We start from the raw sequence: 22386 nt of genomic DNA on the forward strand, positions 1-22386 counted from the left end.
CTCACCATCCATTTTCAATTCCCCTCCCCCTCAGCGATCATCTGCTGGTTTTAGTGCTCACTTGCTAATATTACCCATTCCCGAGAGGCCCGAGACCCTGGTAATCAGACCCTCCTCAATAGGTAAATGTATTAATTTACATTACACTCTAAGGACTTAAGGACAGTGTTGCTGCATTTGTCCACTCACAACTGTAATGGGTTAGGGAGTAAAAACCAGACCCAGCTGGATCCCTTGCATCCTGCCTGTATTTCTCCTGCCCCCACGGAATAAAATCACCCCACCTAACTCACTTTGAGCTCTACAGTCTCAATGCTCCATGTACCATTTCCATCTTCTGACTGACTTCTGGCCCCTCTGGCTTTAGATGCAGCAGATCTCACAGAACCCAGATCATAGTAGGAAATGAGGGGTGCACAGTCACTTGGTACCCATGGTCAAGTCTTCCACCAGGACTCAGTCACTCTCCAGGAGCTTTTTCTCAAAAAATGTATAATTCTCCACCACAAGTGACTCAATCTTGCTCCACCCCACCAAAGGCCTGCATTGTAATTCTTCCACTGAGGCTTGCAAACTCCATAATGAATCTTTTCTCACCTCAGACATACATTTCAAGGACATGGTAGTGTTGGCTGGATCATTTGGCCCAAGGGGCAAGGGTGTTTGTGTCCAAGTTGATAGCCTTCCATGTTACCATATATGGCTGAAGCACAATTCCGAGGTATCAAATACACTGCCTCCCAAAGCTGAGGAGGACCATCAGGCATTGTGTAGCAATGTGTCTTTTACTTTGGGATTTTCTGACATATCCCTGACTACATCCTCTACAGACTTTCCTGAGGTGTCCGATTCCTGCAAACATGTATTTCTCTCTCACCTGCTGGAGAACCTGGGTCTCTCACATGACAGTTACCTCTTGCTCACCCTGCCCAAGCAGCATATCATCAGTGTCATGGATTAGTGTGGTGTTCTGGTGATATCCACATGAACCAGGGGGTCAAGATCTCTGAAGTAGGTGATGATGGAAGACGGGAGAGTTAACATGGTCCTGGGCCAAAACTTGGAATGAACTGCTGTCCACATGGATGCAAATTATTTCTATCTTACTGAGAATGGAAGAGAATACATTTGCCAAATAAAAGGCCACACAGTATATACCTGAGACATTATTACGCTGCTCTCCCAAAGATAGTACATCTGGTTGGCAGCTGCAACGGGAACTGCTCCCTGGATGAGAGTGAACAAGTCTACACTGAGCAGCATCCATCACGTTTCTACAAGGGCCAGGCTGACTAATTAGTGGGATATGATAGGAACCACTGCCCATGGATATTTAGATCTTTAAGTTTGACACTAATATCCATAACCCACTCCCCAGGATTGTCTTATATATAATATCTTGTCTGCAATTTAACACAGTTTCAGAGTCTTACATTTGCCCTTCCCCATCATTGTAGCTCTTAACCCACAGGCCAAAAACTCAATGTGAGGATTACTCCATCTGCCAAGTGTGTCAACTCCAATTATATACTCAGTGACAAGGAAAAGACCCACTGTGGGGCAGGCTTGGGCCAGGACTCAGTTATTACCTAGCTCCTCTGTGTCTCCACTCTCACAGAGGGGCTCCAGTGAGGCTCTATGTCAACTCGGACCCTGTGTCCTTTAATCCTCAATATATTTTGACATTCTTATTTCCCCAGTGCACAGTAACCCAGGTGAACAGCTCCCAGTCCTACTAGGGAAGGACTGGAGGCATTTTTACAGTATATATTTGCTGTGGCATTGTAAGGTCCTTCCTTTTGACCTGGCCCCCTGTGACTCATTGAATTCCGGATCTGAAAATTGGCTCAGCAAGGAAAAAATGGTGGAGCAAGGGATCATGATGACATTTTATTGGGCAACTGTCCCCAGCCTCTTGCTCCTCTATTCTTGCCCTGTTCTGATGGTGGCTGTAAACAGCATTCTCAATGGCTGCCCTACTTGGCCATAATTGGTGGTCTTAATGAGTGGAGTGTCCCACAAAATATAATCTTCCAGTGGGTCTACTGACCTCACATAATATATCTATTCTGAGATGTTCACTTCCCTCAACCTTTTTGCTTTCTCTAGAAACTGCCTCAGCAACTCAAGCATTTCAGTTTCATTCAGTGTGGGCTACTACTTTCTCCAGGCTTCTAACAACCACCACGGCAGTTAAATTGCCCCATTCCCTGGGGTTCTTGCCAGGGTGTTAAATTCCATGTTTGAGAAAGCTCTCCTAAACCACTGAGTTCTTTCTTCTGTTGTCTCACATTCCAACCACTAGATCAAATACCCTAAGTTATAACCCTTGAAAACTTTTTAAAAGACTTTGGATACAAACTGAAGTATTTACAACTGAAATGATATGATATCTGTGATTTTCCTTAAATATTCAAACAAAAAAAGTACAATCAAATGTTATATGTGGAGAGGGCTAGATGAAATTAGAATGCCAGAATGTTGGTAAGAACCAAAGCTGGGGGCGTCTGGCTGGCTCAGTAGGTAGAGCGTGCGACCCTTGATCCCGGGGGTGTAAGGTTCGAGCCCCACGTTGGCTGTAGAGATTACTTAAAAAACAAAACAAAACAAAACAAAAACACAAGAACTGAAGCTGGTTGATAGACTCACAGGGTATGTGTGTGTTTCTTATTACATATTCTCTTCTTTGTGTGTATATTTGAAAACTTCAATAAAAAAGATAAACACCAAAAGGAAATTAGAGAGCTCCAGATCTTTTATTTTCCTTTGGGGTTTCAAGGCGACAACACTTTTTTATTATTTTATGGAAGATAGAAAGGAACGTTTAAATGTAATGGGGTTGGACAGTGTGAGAGGAGGAGAAAGCAAAGGAAGGGAAGAGGAGGACGAAGAGAAAAGGGGGGGAGAAGGAGAGAGGCAGGAAGGGGAATCTTACATAGAATAGGGGCTGGCGGGGAGTCAAACCTTCACTGTCACTTAACCCCCCCCCCCAACATTTCCTTTTGGACAGAGCTACAGCCTCAGAATCATGGGGCTTGACCAGGTGCTGTGTGAGAGAGCTCTTCTCAATCTCTTAGGTGGCTGCATGGTCTCTGATAGATGAGAGACTGGGGTCTTGAAATGCCCAGCAGCCTCAAGCATGTTGCCTTCAAGGTACAGTGTCCATGTTGAAGGTGGGAAGTAACTCCCTCTACATAAAGGTTTCTAACACGCAGTCAGGTTGAGAACCCCCAGATTAGGAGATAAAGGTGTAGACCCTGTCCTTCACAGGGAGGCTGCATTGGATCCTGACTAGGAGCATTGTTTTGGAGTCAGACAGGCTTGTGTTCTGGTCATGTACCTGCTCTGGGTCTCAGTCCTCTTAGTTGTGAAATGGAAACGGCCATGCCTACCTCATAAAGGTGTGAGGGGTGACTAGAATACAAGTCACCGTGTTTAGAAAGCATCTCGGGTGCTGCTTCCTAGATAAGTGTCCCTTGGAGGTAGCCGCTGTTATTTTACAAAAGGTTGTTGGAGCCAGAAAAGCCTTCGCATCCCAGAGAAATAAATCTCTAATTGTGGAATAGCATCACAGATGAGTAGGGGAGACCTTTGGGGATTTTCATAGGAACTCTCAGCTTCTACAGGAGGAGATTCTCATCTGCATGGTTGTAAGTCTGGCCTCCCCCTCTTTCCACATCTGCCTGTATAATGTTATAGAAAGGGGCACTCATAAATGTATGAGAAAATGCAAATCAAGAGCAATGAAAAACAAACGTACCTCGTATTGTTAGGAAATTAAATCTGACAATACTGACTTTAAGGGAATAGCTGTCAATGGGATCATTTATATGCAGCTGATGGGGTATAATTAAGACACTTGGGGAAATACTGTGGAATTATATTGTATAGTTGAGCAGCCAGATACCCTACTATCTAGCAATTCTACATCTAAGAGTATAACCAGGAGAAATACTTGCACATTTTACATGAGGACATGGGAAAAGTTCGTGTCATTTCTAGGTTGTCATAGCAAAAAAATGAAAATAGCCAGATTACCAAAAAAAAAAAAATTCATTATAGAAAATTTGGATAATATGACAAAACTAAAGAAGAAAATATAATTACATCATATTCAGCGTTTTTCTTATATATAAATACAATTTAATACAATAATACTATGTATACACTTTTACATTCTATCCTTTTGAGTTCACATATGAGCTAATATTAAGCTGGAATGTACAGTCCAACCACTTCAGTTACTAAAATATTGAAATATTTCCATAGTGGTTAGAAATGGTTGCTGCCCCAAGCTTTCCATATACCCCTCCTGAATTTGCCTTGGCTTCCACCCCTGGGGCCCTTAGACTCCCTCACATTTCAGAAACTAGAGGAATATGCATGACACTAAAAGAGGCCTCCAGAAACTCTATGCTAGCTTAGTGCATCCAATTGTACATATTAGCACTTGTGCCGTACCAGTTAAAGACTTCTATTATGCCATGTCATTAATTTTTTTTTAAGATTTTATTTATTTATTTGACAGAGGGAGACACAGCGAGAGAGGGAACACAAGCAGGGGGAGTGGGAGAGGGAGAAGCAGACTCCCTGCTGAGCAGGGAGCCCAATGTGGGGCTCGATTCCGGGACCCTGGGATCATCACCTGAGCCGAAGGCAGACGCTTAATGACTGAGCCACTCAGGTGCCCCAAAAATTGGGAGAGTTCATATGCAAATTTGGATTTCTGGCTTTTTTTTTTTAGATTTTATTTATTTATTTGACAGAGAGAAAGAGAGAGTGAGCACAAGCAACGGGAGCAGCAGAGGGAGAGGGTGAAGCAGCTTCCTGCTGAGCAGGGAGCCCGATGCCATGTCATTAACTTTTTTAAATTATTATAATGTCCATGTTGTGATTATGCCATAATTTATTCAATTATCTCCTTATTGAAAAACTGGTGTTTTTTTAAAGATTTTATTTATTTATTTGAGAGAGTGAGCAGGGGCAGGGGCAGAGGAAGAGGGAGAGAATCTCAAGCAGACTCCCTGCTGAGCCAGGAGCCCGATGTGGGGCTCGATCTCACCACCCCAAGATCATGACCTGAGTGAAAATCAAGAGTTGGATGCTTAGCCGACTGAGCCACCCAGGTGCCCCCCCAAAATGGGTGTTTAAAAAATATATATTTTGAAAATATTTTTATTTTATAAATATCACTGTGATGAGAACTTTGTTTTATTGCTTATTTATGAAATCAGGACTAGGTCATGCAAGGATGAATAATGCTAAAGCCCTCAGTATACACTGCTTAATCTTGGTAACTTTTTAAATTGAGTTGACTTAAAAAAAATAAGGAACCCCAAAGACCTGAAAGTACTAAAAATATAAAAGCATGCCCGAATGAGGGTTTTCATGGCAGCTAAAAGACATAGGTACATCACTTGAACATTTTAAAAGAACTTTCTCATGTGTTGTTTCCTCTAATACTTAAAACAACTCTGTAGAAAGGGTAGGACAGATATGCTCATTAGTAACTTATCCAAAACCAATTAGTTATTAATTTATATAGCTAAGACTAAAACAGGCCTGTGGATGCACATGCACTTTCCTTACTCCACAGCTTTCAATTTTATATAATATTGTGTATGCTCATTAATAAATACTAATCCCTTTTAGTGGATGTTGCTGAAATTCTACTCTCATCTTTGTGCTTAACTTTGATAGTACCAAAAAAAAAACAAATGGCCGTTAAGAGCTCATTCTGACTTTACCCAGATAATGGTTATAGTCTGCTTAAAGTCAGGTGACCTCCATTCCATACTCATAAATATACTCCAATGGCTGATGAGATTAAACAAAATGTCATGGATAATTTTCATCTCTAATATAATAAAAGTGATTGTATCACTTCTACTCAGCTTGGAGGAAATAAAAATTTCAGTGTCTGAAGAAAGGAAAATGTGATAAATGGGCTTGATGATCCTGGTAGAGAGGAGATATATTCCCAGACTTATTTTTTTCAGTTTGAGTAGAACTTCCATTTGGGCTCATCCTTCCATTCTGCCTCAACAACACAAACTGGCATCCTTTCCTAGCCAAAGCCTGTATTCTTTAGCACTGAAAGTATTCCTTCTAGAAAATGGTATTTTGTTTGTTTGAGGGGAATTTGATACAGCCTTGACAATTCTGCCATGACAATAAATTTGTTTCCATCCGGTTCTGTGATGTCAATTTGGTTTCAAACATATCACCTCATGCACTCTCGGCATGCAGCATCTCTGTTATTTTAGACTTCAATCTGCTGTAGGCTCAGGGAACACTGTGGTGTGTCTATAATTCATGTTTATTTTTAGAGTTATGCGACTTTCATTAGAAATCACAAATCCATCTTAACCCAGTTTAGACTCTTGTTCTGACAAAAATGTTCGTGCCAGGAGAGTTTCAGTGTGCAGGCTTTGAAAAATAATTGAAGGAGTTCTTCCTGGGGAGGTATGATGAGGGTGGAATATGTTCATCTCTATCCCTCGCGCAGGATTAAAAGGTATTTGATTTATGCCACCAAACAATATCAAGTGAAGGTTTCTTTAAAGATAGAGATTCCAAAATGCTTCTGATAAATAAACCACAGCCACAGAAAGCAAAATGAAAAGATATTTGAAAGAAAGCATGTTTGAAGAGAAAGGGACTAATGTTCATTAAGTGCCCACCAGGTTCCAAGAACTTTCTGCAACACCGGAAGTAGGTATTGTTACTATCCCCATTTTATTTTATTTTTTAAAAATATTTTATTTATTCATTTGAGAGAGAGAGCAAGAGTAGGGGGGAGGGGCAGAGGCAGAGGGAGAAGCAGACTCCTGAGCAGGGAGCACATGTGGGCCTCAATCCCAGGACCCCGAGACCGTGACCTGAGCCAAAGGCAGACGCTTAACAGATTGAGCCACCCAGGTGCCCCTACTATCCGCATTTTAGAGTTGACAAAACTGAGAAAATAAAGAGCAGAGCCAAGATGTGAATCCAAATCTGTTTAAATTTCAAAACCATTGATTTTTGTAGTGCACATGTCGAATGAGAGTATGATTGAGCTTTTAGCGGTAGATTGCATTAAGGTCCCCATTTTGTCACTGCTTCCTGCATACCACGCCCTTTGCCACGTAACCTTCTAGAGTTCTCTGGCTGTAGGCAACGTAACTCCCATATCTCATCTAGTCTCAACCATGTGACTTCCTTTGGCCAATAGGATATTAATAGAATACAAGCAGGGGGTGGAAAGCATTTGCTTGAAATCATTTACTTGATTGAGCTTGGCCTCTTTCACCTTCACCAGTGCCATGAGAAAGACTCACTGGCCCAGGGGAGGAGGGAGAAACCCACAAAACAAACCCACCCCACCGGGATTGCAGGCACATGAGTGTATACAGCCAAGAACAGCAGAATGCCCTGCCAGGTCCAGTCACTCCCTGCCGAATTCAGCTACCCTTAGCCAATCCGCAGATCTATGCAAGTAAATCCTGTTGTTTTAAACCACTAAGCTATGGGATGATTTGTTGCACAACAGTTTTGTGGCAGTAGCTGACCAATCTACCCCCACCCCATACCCTGTCCCAGCACAGAGCAGGCATTGGGCTGTGTTTTTCTTTTCAATCCTACGGTTGTGAAACCTACAAAGGACTGAATATTGCTTCTATGCACAATGAAGGAAAACCTTTTGGTCAAAGAATTAATCCTAGAAATATTCTGTAAGAGCTCTTGAAATATTAAAATGTCAGCCACAGTCCACACTGAAGCAGCATTTAAGTCCCAAGATCACCAGCTGGTTGACTTCAGAGAATGTAATCACATTCCAGGGACAAAGGGGATGTGCTTTTAAGAGACAGGGGCAAGCTGTCACTCTGAAAAGAGAGGACATATAAAAATTTTGACCTATGAAAATTACACTTTAAAATAACTGATAGATGCAAAAAAAAAAAAAACAGATAAAGTTTGACTAGTTTTTATCTTTCAGTCCTACAATTTCATAGAGAATCTCTCTTCCCCCAAAGAACTTAATTCTCATTTACAAGAGGAAAAAAGGATCGCACGAAAATAAACTGATCAGTTATAAGTTCATCTTCCAGTGTTGCTTGTTATGACCTTGTTGTAACACTCAGGACCCGTTTCTGTCTCACCCATTCTTTAGAGTCTGCAGTCCACTTGTTAGAATAAGACTTGTTTACTATATAACAAACTTTTACCCATGCTGAGAGGCTCAGCTCCAATTCTTGCTCTTCAATAAAAGCTCCATAAACTTTTCTTTCTATCCTAATGACTTGCCACCAGCCAAAAATGATCTCTGCCCCACAGTTCTCTCCTGGAAATTTATTTGCACTTAAAAAAAAAAAAATTACCTCAACACTTTCCAGTTGGGTTTTGAGGTATGTTTGTGCATTTTGACCCATCTGCCAAGCAACAAGTCGTAAAGTGAACTGTCTCCAAAGGTCAGAGGGGTAAGGCTGAGGAAAGAGGGCTGACAAATGGTGACCATGCGGAGTGGAGAATCTGGCTAACTGAAGGACCACATCCCATCTGAGGAAAGAAAGCTGTCCTCAGATCCACCTAACAGTTTTCCGATAGGGGAATATAGGCTCAGAGGTGATAAGTCTTCCAGTTTTTAAGATTTGAGAATCCAGATTCTTATGTAAAATTTCCCAACTTTATATGAAATTCCCCTTTTTAAATCTTGCTGTGACAGAGATTTCATTATTGTTCTGAATTACATAGCTGCAGCACTGAGGCAGAATACCAACCCCCACTCCACGAAGGAAGGGCTTGGCTACGTGACTTGCTTCAATAAGTGATGGTTGTACTTCATGTCTAACCAGACCTTTCAATGTGTCACTAGAACCTCTGATCCCCAAATGACAGATACACAGAGCAGACTCCAGCCCTGACCTGCAACCTGAAGCAGAGCCACCCCAGCTGACCTGCAGATCCATGAGCAAGAGAAATAGATGTTTGTTGTTGCATGCCCCAGAGATTTCTGGAGTTGTATTTTATATAGCATTATTGTATCTGAAATCTGAATAAGACATTTGGCCATAAATTTAAAGAAAAAATTAAAGCACGGGGACGCCTGGATGGCTCAGTCGGGTAAGCGTCTGCCTTCAGCACAGGTCATGATCCCAGGGTCCTGGGATCGAGTCCCACACTGGGTTCCTTGCTCAGCAGAGAGCCTGCTTCTCTGTGTGCCTGACACTCCTTCTGCTTGTGCTCACGCTCTCTGACAAATAAATAAATAAAATCTTAAAAAGAAAAAGGAAAAAAGAAAGCACAAAACCCTCTGATAACTAAGTTTGGCTCACAGTTCTGTAGATTACAACCTTCATTACTGGGCATTTTTTGAGGGGCATTCATAGTGAGTGTGCTTCCATTTAAATTTCCTGTTCCCCGTGATGACAACGTTTAATATCATCTATCACAGAGTAAAAAAACCTAATTTTTCACTTGACAATAATCTGCCATTTATTTTTTTTAAAGATTTTATTTATTTATTTGAGAGAGAGAGAGAATGAGAGACAGAGAGCACGAAAGGGAAGAGGGTCAGAGGGAGAAGCAGACTCCCCGCTGAGCAGGGAGCCCGATGTGGGACTCGATCCCGGGACTCCAGGATCATGACCTGAGCCGAAGGCAGTCGCTCAACCAACTGAGCCACCCAGGCGCCCTAATCTGCCATTTATATCAAATCTTTTCTTAGAAATAAAAACCTCTTGTCCAGTCAGATTATGGGAAGGTCAATCTATAAAGTCTGCTGAGTCATCATTGGGATCAGCTAACTCACATTTCCACATCTCATTCCATATATAAACCCGACAAAAGTAGATAGCATCCTTGAGGAGAAATTTGAAAACACTACTCCCAGCACTGGCTTAACTCTTTTGGGTTGTCTGCAGCAAACGGGAGCAGTCTCATTTAGCAACAAATTGATTCAGATTGTTAAATCTGGATAAGTAAAGATGTTATGCCCAGAGTTTATTTCTCTCCATATAGGTTTTGTTTGGCAGTCCTGGTTGGTACAAAGGCTCACCAACGTCTGTGACAGGCTTTTCTACAATCCCTAGATCCCTTCTCCTCAAGACAAACATGAGTCACCACCATCCCCACATTCCAGCTCCCAGGGAGGAGAACGAAAACAGAGGTCAACCTCCTTTCCTTCTAAAGGCATGACCAACAAGTTGTACAGAGCACTGTCGCTGCAAAATAAACAAACCTCTAAAGAAAAAAAAAGAAGGATGAGCCCAAGCGAGGACAGCTGCCGAGATATACCGTCTTCATAGACAGTGCTCCAGAGCTCCAGAGAAGAAATGTCCAATACAGAGTTGTATAGGTTTTTTGCTACATCAAGAGTTAGAATCACCACTACTAAGGACATTTTAGAAAATTACAGACTTTATCTTATGCTTTTAGTATGTGCCAGGTCGCAGGCTTCAGAGGTATGAGAGCACAACTTAGGGAGACTTTTATCTTTAATCTGAAATGTTTCTTTTAGATCATTTGCTAACGAAACAGATGTACATTGTGTGCTGAGTGAGGGCAGGAATAGAGCCCCTACTTTGAAGTTCGATAAGTCACTCTGACCTTGGTAAAAGTATAGCTTCCCTGGGAGCCTAGGAGCAGGGCCCACAGACATTAAAAGTTGAAAATTTCCTTTATCAGCCCCTCTGCTCACATCCTACTGGCCAGAGCACTGTCACGTGATTCCTTAGCGGCAAAGAAAGCTGGGGAACGCATTCTTTTTTTTTTTTTTAGGTTTTTTTATTTATTTATGTGACAGAGAGAGCGCACAAGCAGGGGGAGCGGCAGGCAGAAGGAGAGGGAGAGGCAGACTCCCCGCTGAGCCGGGAGCCCAATGTGGGACTCGAACCCAGGACTCTGGGATCATGACCTGCGCCAAAGGCAGATGCTTAACTGGCTGAGCCACCCAGGCGCCCCTAGTGAATGTATTCTTTAAAGATCTATTGCTATATACTCCAGAAGAGAGATGTATTGAAGAGACAACTCAGAGTCTCTGTAATATGGAGCTAGAAGGGAAACATTTTGACAAGTTTTGAAAAAATTGATCCACTGTAGTCAGTGCATGTGAGTTTATAAGTAAATCTGTCTCTATGTACACTTCTTTAATAAAAACCACTCCCCCCCTTACTTCCATTCAGGAAATATTGAAGAAAGATATTTAGAGAAATAAATTTAAAACAAGACCGTAATTTTAGACCGCCTGAAATGGCCACAGGATTTGATCTAGTCTTTTCCTTGCTTACCACATGATTAGTATGGGGTAAACTTCATTTTGAACTGAAAGGGGGTGAACTTCACACATGATACTCAGGCAGATGACCCTTATTTATTCATTAAGTGGTTAGTGGTTATCTAGTGGGGGGCCATGGCAAGGCACTTAGCTAAGCATGGAGGATGAAAATGGATAGCAAAGCATGCATGGTCCTTGTCTTCGTGAAGAGAAGACAGACATCAGTCACACAATCACACAAATAGAAGCACGATTACAAGCAGATGGAAGTGCAATCAAAGTTGACACAGAGTGTGGAGCAGTACCCTGGCCATGGGGACATGAAGATAAACAAGCCCTTGGGGAACACAAGGAACTTCTTTCACATTCTCGCACCAACTCCATTTCTCTTTGTGTATCTTTCGTTTTGAGGAGAGACCTAAGGGAGTCCCCACAAATATGCTACCCAGAAAGGTAGCTTATTAGCTTCCAGGTGCCACAGTGACACCTCTCAGAGCACTCTGTTGATAGAGCAATTAATTTTCTAGTTTTTGACCAAAGAATCCATGTAGCCTATGTGAATAATAGAAAACAGCTCACGAATGTGTTTGTCTCAAACCATACTCTCAGCTTCTCTCGTGGAAGTCTTGTTGAGTTGCCAAACTGATAATTGATCTCACTAAAAGCATCCCAACTGTCAGGGCTCAGCAGAAATTGAGGAGGATACTGGGAAATTGTCATTGTTGTGCCAAGCTGCTAGGTCTAAATGGAAAGAGTCAGGTTTTCCCTGACAGGAGATTAAGGTACAAAATAAAGTAACACCTCTGGATTATCTATTATCCATGATTTTTTAGAGAGCTGTGGTTTCTAGTTTCATTATACACACAGATTTTTTAAATTTTATTGTTACTATCTTGTGACTACTCATTTTACAAAGTCCCACTCAAGATCCCCCACCTCCTAATTGCCCCCTTGGCTCACTGCTGCCTCTTCCACCACAACCAGATACTCCAGGATAGCACTCACTCAACTCTCATCTCTGCCTTCAAGCCCCCAGAAGTACCCTGTTCTTGTTCTACTCCTCAGTGTTCAGCAAAAATAACGCAATTTTTAAAATACTCAATAATTCCATTTTCTAATGCACGAGCACCTGCTGGTTTTAATAAGAAAAATAGCAAAGGGGATTATTCCTGAAGTCAGGAGATGAAGTTGCTAGGTCTGTGGAAGACATGGTCTCATCAACAGTAAAATAGAGTTAAGAATAGCTGGCCTACTTCACCTTGTGGGGCTTTGATAAGATGGAGTATATGAAAACATTTTGAAGATGACAACACTCTATAAGCCAAAGGTGAGAGAATAGGAATGTCTCCTGAACACACAGGATGTGGGATGTCTTAAAGACTCTGAAAATCTTGTTGTGTTCTTAACTACATTCCTCCCTCAAATCTCAATATAACCTAGTTTATCATGATCAAGAAGTTTGCACTTGCAATGTTGTTCTTTAGATTGAGTATTGGGTCTCCGGAAGTCCCTCTGGCAATACACAGATCTACCCAGTGTTGGTAACAACTGAACCTCAAGGGTAAACCCAAGGAGAAGGTTATCAGAATATTCCATTTTGTTCTTGCCAAATGGATGTGATACCTTAGAGAATGAAATACAACATGAGTAAATTTGGACTGAAGAGAGAAAATTCAAGTTCGAACTGAAACAAACTATTTATGTGCTTGGGTAGAACACAGGAGGATATAAATTAGGATTGGTTCCAAATGGGAAATGTGGAGGCAAGTAGTATAGAGAAATTTCATCTGCTTAAACCACATGACTTAAACTAGACAAGAAGAACCAAGTTTGTATATAAAAACTAACTCTTTCCACATCCCTTTCATCATATCTTCTATGAGCCTCAGTTTCCTTATTTGTGAAATGAGAATAGTAATGCTCACCTTATAGTTCTTTTGAAGGATTAGATACTAAAATAATGAAAAGCAATAAGATACAGTGTCTTGAATTTTATTGAGCACATACTCAATAAATACTTTCCTCCCCTTGTACTACCTGTGAAAATTTACTGTTTGAGGTTTTTATTAGGGGTGCAGAAGGAAGAATTAGCATAAAGGGGAGAAAGCAACATTTAAATTCTCCCTTTGGTGGGATTCTTTTTCCTCCCTTCTTTGGGAACTAGAAAGTTCATGTACAATGTTCATGTAATAAAGGAGAAAACAAAGAAGAAGCAAGAGACCCTAAACATTGTGTAGAAATATTCACAACTTGAAGGTGATAAGGCATGTACTCATGAAAGAACACAGAACTTTCAGAGCTATCCTGGAAGGAAGGAAGCAGATACAGGAAAGTGATCCAACTGCTGGTGGAAGGTTCAAGGTTATCAAGCAAAAGGGATAAGGCAGAATGACTCACGTCAGTGCGCTGGGAGAAATTGCAGCTGTGGTTCTGAACTTACCCTCAGTATTTAAGAATTTTGAAAGAATGAGAGAAATGCAAAACAACACAAATATTGCAGAGAGAAAACGTCTTAATTTTCAGGTGGATCCTGAGAACTATAATTTAATACCCTCCAAAATGTTTAAGGTGGATTGGTAAATATTTAATTAATAAGCTCGTGGAAAAGAAAGATATGATTGCCAAGAATCTTTCTGAATCTCTCTGAATAGCCTTGGTTGATATGATTCTTAGACTCATTAGGAGTACCATAAAGGGTGTGTTTTTATTTTAACTGAGCACTTAACAAAAACCCTTTCAGTGGTGTAGTCAAGAGAGAGCACTATGTGATGAGTATTTACAGAAAAATCTCTAGACTTATTGAGGATCAATGCTCAAATAGCTGCTTCCTCAATGTCAGTAAGGACAAAATAATCTAGAGTCCGGCTACAGATCTCAACCCCTGCTTGATCTTTCTTGCCCTTGTCTGTCCCATCCCGAGAAACTGACTCTCCACGTCCTCCCAATATGATGAAGCAAAATATACATTGAAAACTTCCTTTACCCAGAATATGGGAACTTGGAATTGAGTGAAAATTCTAGTGCTACTCCCCAGAAATCAGTTCCTTAGTCTCCATTCCTGGGGGAAAACATTCTTTTACTCACTGTCTTAGTCAGTTTGGGCTGCTCTCACAAAGTACAATAGACTGGGTGGCTTATAGACAGAAGAAATTTTATTTCTCACAATTCTGGAAGCTGGGAAATCCGACATCAAGGTGCCAACATGATCAGGTTTTGGTGAAGACCCTCTTCCAGGTTGCAGACAGCCAACTTCTTGTATGCTCACATGGCAGAAGTAGGAAGAGAGAACTCTCTGGAGTCTCTTTTATAAGGGCACTAATTCCATCCATGACCTAATTACCTAATTTCTAACAATTTGAATTGTGTCAGAATGGAAGAGTCTATGTGAAAGCGGTAGAGTCCCTGCCCCTGGAAGTTTTCCGGCAGAGGCCAAGTTGCCACCTGCTAAGAACTGGAAGGAGGGTGAGGAGAGGGGCGGGGGAGTCTAGAGTAGAGCATGTTGTCAGCCTATAGGACCACCTAACAGCGCCTCCAACTGGAAGATTCTGTCATCCATCCATATTACTCCACTACTTTCCAAAGGAAAGGGATGTTTCACAGGCACTAGAAAACTGTTCAGACAAGCCTGATACTCCTCCTGCAGCGGAGAAAGTTGTACCTAAAACAGTGCAGTCCGCACAAATTGAGACAAAATGGCCCTTGTGAAAATTGTTAATTCAATCACTAAAATAAAACTGTCTAAGTGTGCATATGGTACTCATTTAATAAATCTTAAAAATGACACTTCCTGACAGGCGAGGGAAATATTTAAGTGCCAACTTCAGAACCACAAATCTGTCTAAATACTATAACTTGTAAATGAGATACTTTGCCAATATATAATGCAAATATGATATACATACACACGCTCTTTAAAATATTTTTCCTTATGTGTAAGTTTGTCTTTCTAAGGCAAGTGTTTATAGCTGAAATAGTATGGAATTGCTGTTTCAACCGTACTTTCTTATCTTTTCCTTAGTACCATTTTTTCTACTACATCAATGTTTTGTAAATAGGGGTAAATTTAATTACTCTAATAGAGCCCACGTGTTGTTAAGCCATGGTAGATAGTAGATTTTGCTTTGTGTTAACCTTAAAACCATATACAATATAATGATTGCATGACCATTTGGATGACCAAAATATATTTGCCATATACATCTGGTCTTCATCCATCCTTCTTAGTTCACAGTTTCCAAAACCCTTGGAATTTCCTAGGCACTGAGAGTCATAAAGGTGATTTTGCTATATTAATGAGGTGACTTGGGGGGGGCTGGCTGCCAGTACAGTCAACCATGTGATTAGAGGGTTGGAATTCTCTGTCCCACCCCCAAGACTTCCAGAGAGGGGAGAGGAGCTGGAGATTGAGTCCAATCACCAGTGATAAATGATTTAATCAACCATGCTGATGTAATGAAAACTCATAGAAACCTAAAAAGCCAGGGCTGGGAGAGCTTCTGGGTTGGGGCACACACGGAGATGCCGGGGGAATGGTGTGCCTGAAGACGACGTGGAAGTTCTGGGCCCTTTCCCCATGCCCTGACCTACACATCTCTTCCATCTGGCTGTTCCTGAGTTACAGCCTTTTATAAGAAACCAGTGATCTAGTAAGTAAAATATTTCTCTGAGTTCTGTGAACCACTCTAGGAAATTAATGGAACCTGAGGAAGAGCTTGTGGAAACCTCTGATCTAGAGCAGATCTGTAGCTAGTTGGTCAGAAGTGCAGGTGATATTACTCTAGCTTGTGACTGACCTCTGAAGTTGGGGGTCAGGGAGCAGGGTCTTGTGGGACTGAGCCCTTTACCTGTGAAATCAGATGCTATGTCTGGGTAGATAGTGTTAGAATTGAGTTGAATTCTCAGACTCTGCTAGCATCCAAGAATCACTTGCTGGTGTGGGGAAGTGCCCCACCCCACCCACCTCTCAGAACAAAAGACCACACTTAGCATTTATTTCATTGCACCAAAAGCAAATCTATTCCAAATAGCATGAGTCAACTATACAGATTTTATTGACTGTTCAGTTAGGATACAGAAAAGATTTAGTTAGGATACATCATTCTTTACACAGAAATCAAATTTATAAGATACAATGATGTATCCCAGTTAGGATACATCATTCTTTACACAGAAATCAAATTTATAAGATCCCAATATAAGATCCCAAGATTAAAAGAAATTTAAAAGGATATCAACTAATTACAATGGATAGACCATAACTGGTTCATACTAGAGCAAATGAACTCAAAAAATAAAATGATACTATGAGGAAATTAAACTCCGAATATTTGATGACATCAGGAAAATATTGTTAATTTTTTAAGTATAATGATGGTTTTGTGCTTACTTTTTCTTTAAAGACTCTTGAATCTTTAGTTTTTAGAAAATCATTCTAAAATATTTGTGAATTAAATCATGCAATGTCTGGGATTTGCTTCTAAACAATCCACGAATGGTGAAACAGAAGAGGATATAGAGGAAAGAAGATGAAATCTGACTTGATAATTATTGAAATCACTGGTGAAAACAATACATGAATATTCATTATACAATCATCTCTACTTTTATAAATGTCTGATACTTTCTATATTTTTAAAATAAAAACAAATCTATTTAGACATTTCTCTTTTCTCTGCGAAGTCCTTCTTCAACTACCAGCTATCAGATTTTCCTATTTTACCTCATTTTCTCTCTAACTCCTCTATTTTCTTAAGCAATTCAACTCTCAAACAAAAAAACAAAAGCCTTGAAGCTAACCACGCCCAGCCCTTTAAAGAACACATTAAAGATTATTAATTATGCTCAGAGTCTACCTCTTGAGATCTTGGGTTCAGGCCAAAACATCTGTTTAATCATATAATCTAATTGCAATTCTCTTTGTATATCATTACACTGGAATTTTTTAAACAAAGAAACTGTATTACCATAAATTTCATCTTAACAGTATTAAAATTCACGTGTGTGTGCATGCGCATGTGCGTGCGTGTGTGCGCACGTTTATCTCTTCGTGTGTGCTCAAAAGCCTAAGTCAGTGAGAGTGGAAAAATTAATGATTTTGAGTTTCTGAAATAAATTAAATTAAATAATAAACAAGGACAAATGGACTAAACCAAACAAATGAGGACAATAATATGAGGTATAGTCTCCATTTGAATGTATCTGTTATACCCTAAACTAATTTTATCATCTTCCTTTCACTTTTATTCACTATTTATGATTTACACAAAGCCAGCTCACAAACACAGAAGGAAAATGTTATCAAACATAGGAAATAAATGGCTCTGTCTGGCTCCCACAGATCTCTAGCCATATTGGGGTTGATGGCAATATCGTCTACCCTTAAATATTGGAAACATATTTTTGTTGTTGTTGATTTTTGTTCTGGCAGACACTCTGGACTATCCATCCGAAAGATCCTCATAACCCTTTTCTTCCCTATCTTCCTCTATTGAGAGGCATGGAAGCTAAAATACATAACTTCCCAGACTCCACTGCAGTGAAGAATGGCCAAATTCTTGCCAATAAAAATGTGAATGGGATGTCTTCTTTGGGCTGTGAATTGTGCAGGACTGTTGAATCACAGATCTGTACTTCTGAAACAAATAATGCAACATATGTTAAGAAAAAAGAAGAAGAAGAAGATAGCAGCAGGTGAAGAATGAAGGGGGGAAATCGGAGGGGGAGACGAACCATGAGAGACGATGGACTCTGCAAAACAAACTGAGGGTTCTGGAGGGGAGGGGGTGGAGGAATGGGTTAGTCTGGTGATGGGTATTAAAAAGGGCACGTTCTGCATGGAGCACTGGGTGTTATATGCAAACAATGAATCATGGAACACTACATCAAAAACTAATGATGTAATATATGGTGATTAACATAACAATAAAAAATTAAAAAAAACTAATGATGTAATGTATGGTGATTAACATAACGTAATTAAAAAAAAAAAGTAAATGGGAGTCACTGTGAATGCCTTCTCTTCTCAAATTTAAAATGTAAAGTCTTATATGGAGAAAGCTTTGTACTCTTCTACCTTCTTTGCTCCTGGAAGGCAAACATGAGGTCTAGAGGTATAGCAAGGCCATCTTGCAACTAAGAGATCAAAAACACATGCTGAAGATGGTATAGCAGGAAAAGAAAGAACCTAGACCCAGAACATTGCTGAACAGCTGCTTTAGTTCTAGCTTCCTGTCTCCAGATGGATTTTCATATAGGAACAACAAAATGTTGTATATTTAAGCTAAGGTTAAGAGGGTTTTCTGGGTTTCTGTTTTGTTGGTTTATTTGTTTGTTTTGCAAGGAAACATATTCCTAACTTACACACTCATGTTCCTGGGAACAAGTGCCTGGCAGCCATTCACAATACAGAAACAACATAAATATATGTGAGAATATTGGCAGACTTCTGCTCCTGGCAAAGATGAAGTGACAGGGACTGGATTTACATTTCCATGTAAAATAAGTAAAAGAACAGACATAATATAAGACACAACAGTTTTCAGACACTGAACACCAGTTCATGCAGGACATTGGTCTCTAGGAAAGGGGGAAAATATGAAGTTAGTTTCAGTGATTGCCCAGGCTTACTTCCTGGAGAAAGCTTCTAGATACAGAGCTGGGAGTCCAGGCAGGGCAATGTGGATAGAGTCATTATGGCAGACCACCAGGGGGGTTGGTGGTGGCTGGGGGGAGGGCTGGGGATTGGTGAGGGCAGCTGCCAATGGAAAAAGCTCTGGGGATCTGCAGAGTATTCCCCTCCAGTCTGCAGCTGAGTGCTGAATAAGGCACATATGTGAGGAGAGCAGAGACTGGGGAACAAAACCATCAAAAGAACAAAAGTAATGATCCCCAAACCCCACCCAGGCCTAGGAATAATCAATATTTTCAACCAGCCAGAGCGGAAAACATCAAAACTCATGGGACAGCAGATAGTACTCAGAAGAACATCACCTCAGTAGTAGGACCCAAGAAGCCCTTCATTATGGTTGTCTGGTCCTTATACCTCACAAGACAGAAGAGAAAGCGTGGAAAGAATCAAGCTGTTCCCCAGTAACTTAGCTGTGTCACAGAACAAAGCTCAAAAATATTCAACACCCAACAAAACATAATTTACAATGTCTAACATCCAATGAGAAAAAAATTCAAAGAAGCGGGAAAACAACCAATGAGAGGAATAGAAAGAATCAATAAATAGAAACAGACTTAGAAATTACATACTTTAGGTTGTGAACAGCAAAGAACACAATCAGTACATTTGCTTTTACAAAATTAATATACTACCAAGAACCAGAGAGGATTCAGAGAATATCATTTTATGAAATATAATACAAAACAGAGAAAATGCTTAAGAAGTAATTAACATGTGATAATTAACAATTGAGTAACTAACAATTAGATTATCATCAGTATGATTATTTCATAAAGAGTCTTGGAAGGGGGCTCAGTCGGTTAGGCACATGCCTTCCAGGTCATGATCTCAGGGTCCTGGGATCGAGACCCAAGACCAGCTCCCTACTCAGTGGGGACTCAGCTTGTCCTTCTGCCTCTCCCCCCGCTTGTGCTCTTTCTTTCTCTCTCTCCCTCTCTCTCTCGATCACTCTATCAAATAAATAAATAAAATCTTAAAAAAAAAAAGAGTCCCGGAAGAACACTTTCTCTTAAAATCAGAAACCATGATCTTTTTTTTTTTTTAAGATTTTTTTATTTATTTAAGAGAGAGAACACCAGCAGGGGAAGCAGCAGAGGGAGAGGGAGAAGCAGGCTCCCCGCTGAGCCGAAGTCAGATGCTTAACTGACTGAGCCACCCACATGCCCCAGAAACCATGCTTTTAAGACCAAGATAGACAGGATGCTGCTGGAATAATTTAGTCTAGTAGTCTATTTTTTGGTTAAGCTGTAAATGCAACAAGAACAAGAGCAATGCAAACAAAACAACAGATAACAATAATTTAGTGAAAACTTGGTACAACACCTTCCCTCGCATGTCCCTGTGCAACTAACCATTTTACAGAAGGCAAGATGGAACTGAGGCTTAGAGGAAGTAACTTTACTGCTAAACATCTCTAGTATTTATATCTACTTTTCTGCTGTAGTGAGCACAAAATGTTGGCATGGGTTCCAGGTTCATCTTCTTGAACTTCTGTGCTCTCCTCTGTACACTACAGAAGCAGACGAAGAATCACATACATTAACACTAGGACCAGTCATCAAAGTCATGTTTTGCTTTTCAATCCTTGATCCAAATCATGGTCTTATGATTTGCCTTCTTCCCCAAAAAAATCCCAGTTCATAGTTGAGTGCAACTGGTAACCATAAATTTTATTATTTGAAACTTCACCTAATATTTTACCAACACTTCTTGACTAAAATGCTTTAGAACAGTTTCATTTAATCAGTTTTTATAAAACTCATTGAACATGGAGGATTCTAAAAATCTCTAAGAGTAACATGAAAATACACATATTTTTATGGCACATCTAGAGGCTATCGAAACCACCAAAATCATGAATTAGAAATGCATTTTTAATATGATAAGAGTAATCAAAAGACAACAGAGAAATCTTTCTTTCTTTTAAAAAAAAGTAGGGGCACCTAGGTGGCTCAGATGGTTAAGCGTCTGCCTTTGGCTCAGGTCATGATCCCAGGATCCTGGGATCGAGTCCCGCATCGGGCTCCCTGCAGGGAGTCCACTTCTCCCTCTCCCTCTACTGTTCCCCCTGCTTGTACTCTCTTGCTCTCTCTGTCAAATAAATAAATAAAATCTTTAAAAAATAAATAAATAAAAATTTCTAAAAAAGTAAAAAATTTTTCTTTCTAAATGTAAGATAATCACCTAGAGGTAATAAAATTGTCTTTTAACCCTTAAAAATATAATACAGGTGGCTGTTTCTTCTAAAATTTATTTCTTTAGGCACTTGTGGGGCCCAAGTAATTTATTATGAAAAGCTGAGAGAATGAATGTATCCTACTTTGTATTACCTAGCAGCCATTAAAGCTGAATTCCTCAATCAAAGAGATGACTTTCACAGTAACATGACCTGAGCATCTAAGAGGTAACTGACAGTTAAAACCTAGACCTTCTAAAAGCTCTGAGAAAGGCTGAATGAGCTCCAGAACACAGAAAGCTAATTCCCGGGATGCCAGACCACTAGGGAAGGTCTTCAGAGGTCAAGGGCTCCCGTTGTTTCTCTCACTTACTCAAATTATGAAGCCAGTCTGTGTTCTTGTCCCGACCCCTGTTGGTAACAAAGCTAGAAATGCCTAACATGAGCGGTATTTGGGAAACACTATGCTGGAAAATTACTTGTCTGCAAGGGCTTCAATTATCTATCACTTGAGAATGAAATCCTTTTATAAATCCATCTGAAAATTCCCTCTCTAGCTTAAATTCTTAAACTCCTTCTGAATTCCGGAAGGGATGACTTTATTTTTTTTTTAATTTTTTAGAAGATTTTATTTATTTATTTGACAGAGAGAGACACAACGAGAGAGGTAACACAAGCAAGGGGAGTGGGAGAGAGAGAAGCAGGCTCCCGGCCGAGCAGGGAGCCCGATGAGGGGCTCAGTCCCACAATGACCTGAGCCGAAGGCAGATGCTCAGTGACTGAGCCACCCAGGTGCCCCTTGAGGGGATGACTTTAAAACCATATTCTCAATTTAAAAATGCAGCATGCTTAGTAAAATTACTACAAGTAGAAAAAGCAAAGAAGGGAAGAGAGACCAGAGAAAAGGAGAGAAGAGGACAGTAGAAAGCGGACAGGAAGGAGGAAAGAGGGGAAGTGAGGGAAAGGAGGAAATGAGAGGCCACTAATGGCACAGGAATATTAGCTCTGTGTAAAATTATCATCTACCAGGGCACCTGGGTGGCTCAGTTGGTTAAGCCACTGCCTTCGGCTCAGGTCATGATCCTGGAGTCCCGGGATCGAGTCCCGCATCGCACTCCCTGCTCGGCGGGGAGTCTGCTTCTCCCTCTGGCCCTCCCCCCCTCATGCCTTCTCTTTATCATTCTCTCTCTCTCTCAATAAATAAATAAAAATCTTTTAAAAAAATTATCATCTACTATTTCTTGCCTTTTATACACCAGAGTGTAAGGT

This window comes from Eumetopias jubatus, unplaced genomic scaffold, assembly GCF_037043125.1.
Source record: "Eumetopias jubatus isolate StellerSeaLion01/CBP00866 unplaced genomic scaffold, mEumJub1_p1.0 scaffold_5, whole genome shotgun sequence".
Classification (NCBI taxonomy): Eukaryota; Metazoa; Chordata; class Mammalia; order Carnivora; family Otariidae; genus Eumetopias; species Eumetopias jubatus.